Source organism: Bidens hawaiensis, unplaced genomic scaffold, assembly GCF_021521415.1.
Source record: "Bidens hawaiensis isolate Kalapana, Puna unplaced genomic scaffold, B.hawaiensis_p1.1 tig00027104_1, whole genome shotgun sequence".
NCBI lineage: Eukaryota > Viridiplantae > Streptophyta > Magnoliopsida > Asterales > Asteraceae > Bidens > Bidens hawaiensis.
The window spans coordinates 90551-99008 of NW_027494377.1; the positions used below are offsets into that span (position 1 = coordinate 90551).

General features: G+C 35.1%; 1 pseudogene; it reads right to left on the reverse strand.

The window, feature by feature from the left end:
* Window positions 1–6568: 6568 nt before the first annotated feature.
* Window positions 6569–8017, reverse strand: LOC143574784 (tryptophan decarboxylase TDC2 pseudogene; annotated as a pseudogene).
* Window positions 8018–8458: the final 441 nt, after the last annotated feature.

The window sequence follows — 8458 nt, forward strand, 5'->3', positions numbered from 1 at the left end:
AAGATGTTTCATTATGAATGACATAAAAAAGAACATCATATATAAAATTAGGAAGAATAAAATACGCTTTTGCGTTACGGTTTCGTAAGAGGTGGATGAAAACTCTATGGATCCATGGAGGTTGAATGAATATAAGAGAATAATATTGTTATTCATTCACAGTTTCTTTTTGTCCTTATAATCTTAGACTTATAAAAACCGTTCATTTAATTTTACCACATTAATATTATACACTCAAAATGTATATAAATTGATTTATAAAAAGACATATCTAATTTCATTAAAAATATCAATCATACACTCAAAATGTATATAAATTGATTTGTAAAAAGGTAGATCTAATTTCATTTAAAATATCAATATTTTGATTATATTGATAAAGATATCCACATATTTTTATCCCTATAATTTAGATAATTAGTTATTTAATTAAAAGATTGATTAATACGTTTTGATTATACTGATATAAATATATTTTCACTAAAAATAGAAAATTCAACGGGAAGTTATGCTAATAATGAATTGCTTATTTATTTTATTTTATTAGAATAGATAGATTCAACTGAATACTTATTTACCATAGTATTTGTCATGTCTTTTATTAACTTCCAAGCGCTGATCACATGACGCTCTTTTGTGAGTGTGCCGCCCACCACAATCCTCAGCATATAAATCCAGCCCACTGTCGTGTGGGTCATGTAATCTCTATTGGAAATCAGGCCCCAAACTCTAACATAAAACACACGATATTTGAACAACTCGTTCGACTCTTTTTTTATTATTATAGTAGAAAACTGAAAACTTGACCCTCACGTAAATCATTAACGTACCAATCTATTTATACTAAACTAGTAACTTGCTCACTGAGACTTCTGATTATACTTAAATTTGAAAACTAATAAACTAAATTAAATAACAAAGATTAATTCCTAATTAAATAAAATAAACTAGCTTAGACTCAAACTCTATTGGAAATCAAGCCCCAAACTCTAACATAAAACACACGATATTTGAAAAACTCGTTCGACTTTTTTTTATTATTATAGTACAAAACTGAAAACTTGACCCACACGTAAATAATTAACGTACCAATCTATTTATACTAAACTAGTAACTTGCTCACTGAGACTTCTGATTATACTCAAATTAGAAAACTAATAAACTAAATTAAATAACAAAGATTAATTCCTAATTAAATAAACTAAACTAGCTCAGACTCAAACTCTTAAAAACTTTAACAAGATTATTTCTTCAAACCCTTGAGTTAACTCGCTTGAGTAGCTTTTTGTTTAGCAACTCAGTATACCCTGAGGTAGACCCGTTGAATTGTTTTAACTGAAAACAAACCAAGGAAAACCATCGTGGTACAACAACCTCAAATTAACTTCACATCCGATTTCACAAGTCGTTCAAATGTTATCTCCATTCGAACAACTAACCGAATATGATTTTGTAAATTTTCAAGACCGTAGCTACGTAGAATGAACCATAGTCCATAAACGTAGAGACTTGAACCTTCGGCCCGTCCCGATTTGCCAATCCAAGTAACTCACCATGGAGTCCAACTCGCTATGTTTGTTTCTTAAGACCATTCTTATTCACAAACCAACCCAACCCAATCTTTGTTATAAAATTATTTTTTCTCTCTTCCACCAACCCAATCCAACCAAACCAAACTTTTCACACTCGTTAGCAAACCAAACTTCATTACTTTTTAGTAAATAAATATAATTTATAATTGTTTTATTAATAATTGTTGTTTTTTTATTAAAAGTGTTTAGAAATATAAAAAATAATTCCTTTATTTAATGTTTGATTGTTTAGATAATAAGTTTTATCCAAAAAATCTTATAAACCGATATGGAGTTGACAAGTGTCGGACAATGTAAAAAATCAGTAATGATTAATATTTATTTTATTATAAAAATATTTTATTTGAGATCTTTTGTTTTTTAATAAAGTTTATACCTGTGTGTTAACAAAAACAAACTAAACAAGATTATGTTTTTAGATTTTTTAAAAAACTTATTAATTAAAGATATTAAAGAAAAACATTTTTAGTGTTAAAATTAATTAGTATGAAAAGAAAAAGAAAATACATTAAAATATGAACCTATAATCTAGTGACAAGTGGTCATGCAAGTGGTGGGCAAACTAGGTTGATTTCACGAGTGGTTCGGCCTAAGTTGAGGCTCTTTTCTTTGTTTTTTTTTTGAAAGTAGTGTTTCAACCCAAACTAGTTCATCAATGGAAATGGTCTAAAGCATGGTTGTAAAAGTAGGTCTACAAGGCCGAGTACTTGACGAGTAATCGCTATAAGGTACGGTGCCGAGGTGAGTTTCTCTAACTTTGCCTAGTTACTCTGAATCGGTCAAAGGTGGTCAAACATTAGCTAAAATTGGATCTAGTCCGTTAACTTGATCCGATTTTGACTAAAAAAGTAAAACGTAATTCTCATGTCAGTTAAAAGTCTTAAAAAGTTGGCCAAAAGTTAGGCTAGGCGGCGCTGAGTCGGCTAGGATACCTTGTTTACGTGAACTATGCTTAGTTTGACATATCTATAATTCCCAAAAATTATTATTTTTTATTTAACATGTCCGAGTACTCTACAATGAAACCAGGAGTTTTCACCCATAAACAACAACAGTCCAGGTAACCGAGTAACCACTATGCAAACTCAAACTCAGTGAGTCAAAGTGATGAAAAAACAAAATAACATCCGATTAAAAACAGGATTCGATATTAATATTTTTGTTTAGACATTTATGGTTCGTTAATAAAAGTTTTTTAATCGGTCAAGTATTTAAACTTATATTAATTAATATAGCTAACGGCTATAAAGTTGGGGGCCTTAATGAAAATATCTTTGTATTTAATTGCCTACCGTTTTTATTATAGTAGTATCACATATACGAATTATCCATCTTTCAGAAATCAGGGTTTTGAAGCAATTGATCGATCTTCGTATATTATAGCAAAATGAATTCTGAAGCTAACCCAGTTGCCGATTGCGTATCGGAATCGGAATCGGCATTTCCAACTGTGAATGAGCTTATTTTTCAGCTCCGAACATCCTTCTTTCCGCAGGAGTTCGAACACGTAGCGAAAATGTTGAGGGACCGAGAAGAATATATGAATCAGAAGTATGTTGATTTAAAAAAGAAGGCTAAAGAAGAGAGAGATCAACTGGTTTCGGAGAATGTAGATGAGTTGAAGAAGAAACAAACCGAGATTGATAATGTGATGAAGCTGAATGCGGGCGTGATGGCACAATTTAGGGTTTACGAGAAGCAAGTTTCGGATGTTTTGGAGTTGAGAAAGAAGGATGAAGAGGAGAAAGATTCACTGGTTTCGGAGAATCTGAAGCTAAATAATGAATTGAAGACGAAACAAACCGAGATTGATAATGTGATGAAGCTGAATGCGGACGTCATGGAACAATTTAGGGTTTACGAGAAGCAAGTGTTGGATGTTTTGGAGTTGAGTAAGAAGGGTGAAGAGAAGAAAGATTCACTGGTTGCGGAGAATCTGAAGCTAAATAATGAGTTGAAGACGAAACAGACCCTGATTGATGCAGTCAAGATGGTGAATGTCGAGAAAGGGATAAAGATTAGGGATTACGAGAAGCGGTATTTGGATGATTTGGAGGTTAAAAAGAAGGCTGAGGAGGAGAAACAACTTCTCATTTTGAAGCTGAATGATGCGTTGAAGACTAAACGAAACGTCAAGGTGAATGCTGAATATGAGACGTTTAAATTGAAGGCTGAAGAGGAGAAGAAATTACTGGTTTTGGAGACTATGAAGTTAACTGAAGAATTGAAGATGAAAGGAAACGATATTGAAGCGGCGATGAAGGTGAAGGTAGAATATGAAGGAGAAATTCAGGATTATGAGAAGCAATCTTTGGAGTTAAAAATGAAGACGGAAGCTATGGTTCATGCGAATCTAAAGCTAAATGAAGAGTTGCAGAGAAAACAAAGAGATTTTGATGCCATGATGAAGCGGAATTCTGAGTACGAGAGCAAAATTCGGGCTTTTGAGAACAAATCTTTGGAATCCGATGCTAAGGTTTCGAGTTCAGAGAAAATACTCATGGATACAGATTATGCTGCCGGTATAAATTTCTTACTTTTTCATTCTTCTTTCAATTATCTGATTGTTATGATTTAGTTTGCTTATTTTATATCTTGGTGTCTAGTTTTGAATAAAAGCAATCTATGGTCCAAAATCTTATGGTATACTTTTATGTGTCACAGAAAGCTCTAGGAAAGTTAGTGAACATGTGGGCCCCAAGAGAAAAATAGAACACAACTTGCATGAGATCATTTTGATTGATGATGATGATGATGACGATGACATAGAGTCTCTCTCGAGAACTAAGAGTAGACATGCTTGCAATGAGAAGACAGAGTTCAAGTATTCATCGTGGCTCTATAATTCAGAAGATCACGAAAAAAGGTCAAAGCAATAGAAATGAAACCGGAAATGTTGTAAATTGTTGTATTTGCATCATTATGAAAGAAGATTTGATAATTAGTGCAGTTGTGATTACGAAACCAACTATTGTTTTTAAGGGTTGCTTATGTTTTTTGAAACTATGTTTAAGCGATTAAGAGTTGTATTATCTATAAGTTGGAACTTTTATATTTATTGATTATTTAAGTTTCAAATCTGGATATTTTGAATTACTAAGGTTGTTTTAAAAGATGATGAAGTTGTATGAATTCCGTTAACCAGTAGCAAAAACATTGTTGTTTTCAGTATATGATGCAGCCTAGCCAGATTTGTTTCTCTGTTAGTTATTCTGGTTCTGAATTTACGATAGTTAGTTCGGTTATCTTTCAATGTAAGTTTTCCATCAAATTTCATGCATTTTATTTCCGCAAGCGATGCATCAGGCATGCTTAGTCTGAATAGATAATGGTGGAAACTAAGCTCATGTGTTTTGGTTGTGCATGAATATTCATGAATTGATGTTATTTGAGTGACAAGAACAGTTATATAATATATCTGTAGTATATTTTGAATCAATAAATAATGAAACTAATTGTGGTTAATTTTAGTAATGGCAATATTGTATAGCATCATTGCACGGTGTAATTCGGGTGAGTTTTCTTTCACTAGTCGGGCTTACCTGTTATAGACAGATTCAGTTCCCAATTGTCAAATTGGAAAGCCAGTTCACTTTCCTTTGCGGGTCGGCTCACTCTAGTGAAAGCTGTTATGGGAAGTTTATCGTTGTACTACATGGCTATCTACAAGGCCCTGGTAAGCGTGGTAAAGCCGCTTGAAGGAATAAGACGGAATTTTTTATGGTTATAGACAGATTCATTCCAAATTGTCAAATCGGAAAGCTAGTTCACTTTCCTTTGCGGGTCGACTCACTCTAGTGAAAGCTGTTATGGGAAGTTTACCATTGTACTACATGGCTATCTATAAGGCCCTGGTAAAGATGCTTGAAGGAATAAGACGGAATTTTTTATGGTTGCCAAAAATAATATTAGGAAGATATATTGGGTTGCTTGGAGTAGAATCATGGCTCCAAAGAAATATGAATGACTTGGTGTGAGTGGTATTCGAGAGGCAAACTTGGCACTACTTTCTAATTGGCTGTGGATGTTCAAATCGGACCACTCGCAACTGATGGTCAAAAACGATCCCACTCAAAAAGAATATTCCGGGGGGTGTGGATAGACATTGGCAGCTTGGAAAAGGAATTAGTTATAAGCTCAATGTTCATAACTGCCTAAAGGCAGAGGGGCAGAGACGTTTTCTTTTGGACCGATAATTGGATAGGTGTGACAGATAAGCAAACTGTTACGATCTTTCTAGATTAGAAAAGTCGAATTATGCATCATTATGATGGTAGATCTAACAAATAGGTGCAGTTGTGATTATGAAACCAGCTATGGTATATAGAGGGTTGCTTATGTTTTTTTAACTATGTTTAAGCGTTTGATAGTCGTATAATCTGTAAACTGAACTTTTAAATTTATTGACTCTTTAGGTTACAAATCTGTTGACACTAAGGTGGTTTTAAAAGATAATGAAGTAGTTTCATTTTCGTTAACCGGTAGCAGGAAGATTGTTGTTTTGAATATTTTTTGCTGCCTATAAGATTTGTTTCTTTTTTAGTTATCTAATAATTCCGTTATGTTTCTTTTCTAGTAAAATGATGCCTCATGTTTAGTAATCTTTTGATGCAAGTTTCCATCAGATCTCATGTGTGTTATTTCTGCAATCGATGATTTAAGCGTGCTTTGCTTAATCTTCACAGATTTTCTGAGGAAACAAAGCTCAAGCTCATGTGTTTTGGTTGTGCTTGAACATTTATTATCATCTACCATAGCTTAAGATGTTTCTATTAATTGGATTCTTTTAGTCAACTACAACAACTTAATTTATTATTCAATTATACATCTTGTAAATTTAAAATCCATCTATTTTATCTTGTTCATTATTATTTCCTTCATATTTCAGCTTAGTACTCGTTAACCATGGTATTAGCCATGTCCCTTATTAACCCCAAGCACTAATCACATGACGTTCTTCTGTGAACGTACCGCCCACCGCAAACCTCAGCAAATAAATCCCGCCCACTGTCGCGCGAGTCAGGTAAACTCGCCCTGTCAAGTTCACTCGCTCAAGTAGCTTTTTGTTTAGCAACTCAGTGTAGCTCGAGTCAAATCCGTTAAACTGTTTTAACCGAAAACACACCAAGGAAAACAGTCGTGGTACAACAATCTCAAACTTCACATCTGATTTCACAAGGCGTTCAAATGTTATCGCCATTCGAACATCTGACCGAATATGATTTTGTAAATTTTCAACACCGTAGCTTCGTAGGATAAACCATAACCGTAGAGACTTGAACCTTCGTCCCGTCCCGATTTACCAGCCCATGTAACTCACCACCGAGTCCGACTCGCTATGCTCGTTACTTAAGTAGTCTGGATTTGTACTCAGTGAGTCAACAATCAAACCAGGAGTTTTCACCCATAAACAACAACAGTCCAAGTAACTGAGTAGCCACTTATGCGGACTCAAACTCAGTGAGTCAACTCGCTCAATTCCATCAAGATAATGTCTATACTCCGGACATATGCATGCGTTTCCACCATAAGCCGCATCCACATGAACCCACATATTATACTTGTTTGCCACGTCAGCAAGGTCTTTAACAGGGTCCACTGCAGTCGTGGACGTGGTCCCAATTGTAAGACAGAGAAAAACTGGGACCAAACCATGTTCCACGTCAGCTTCAATGACTTTTCTGAGGGTTTCAGGATCAAGAGAAAACTCATCCTCCACACGTGTTGGTACCGACCTTATATTCTCCAAATCAATACAAGCTACCTTGCATATTTTCTTGAACATGGAGTGAGTTTGATCTGATCCGTACACGACTAGCTTCCCGATACATTCGGTTCCAATATTATTAAGTACACAATCTCTAGCTGCCACAAGCGCGCACAAAGTCGACTCACTTGTGGTGGACTGCAAAACCCCACCTCCCGAACCCGAAAACATGAAGCTTTCCGGGAGGTGAAGCATAACCGCGAGCCAGTCCATCACCACCATCTCTAGCTCCGTTGCAGCCGGTGAAGCAACCCAATGGAACCCAACCACATTAAAGCAAGTACACAACATTTCCCCAATAAATGCTGCGGAACTTACCGTAGCTGGAAAGTATGCAAAGAAGTTTGGACTTAGCCAATGTGTGATGCCAGGGATAATATCTTTTTGGACATCTTTTAGTATGGTGTCGAATGATTCGGGTGTGTCGGGTGGGGTCTTGGGCAAGCGGTTTTTGAGGTAACCAGGTTGAACTTGGCTAAGAACCGGGTAGTTTTCGATATTTTTGTAGTAATCAGTGATGAAATCGACCGCTTTGAGGGCTTTTTCGCGAAAGTCTTCGGGGTGGAGATGGTTGAAGTCTTTGGAGTTTGAAGATTCTGAGAGTGTGATTAAGGCGGAAGGAGGGCTTCCCATATTGTGGGTTTGAAGTGAAGTTAAGTTTTTGGAAGTGTATTGGGATGGAGACAAAGGTGTTGGGTGGTGATATATTTATAAATGGAAGTGGTAGTTATTGCTGTGGACAAGAATGGAAGGTTTCAGTTGGTTGTTGGGAGTAATTTGGATCAGGATAGAGTACAAAGATAAATATTGAATAAGGAGATAAACATAAAAGTTTGAATAAATAGATATATATATGTTTGTTAATGTTTATTGGTTTAATAAGTTTTAGTATTGTGTTAGTATAAATAGAGGTTAACCAAAAAGATTTAGCTGTACTAATGAGATGAGTTTTAATAGCCAAGAGTCTAAGACTGGTTTCATGTGATAGAAGAGCAAAATAAGTATCAAAGGTGAGTTAGAATTGACTAGGAAGTGTTAATTGGACTAGCAGGAAGCAAAGGATAAGTTAGAAGAGCAACGATCAAGAAGAGCAGTGATC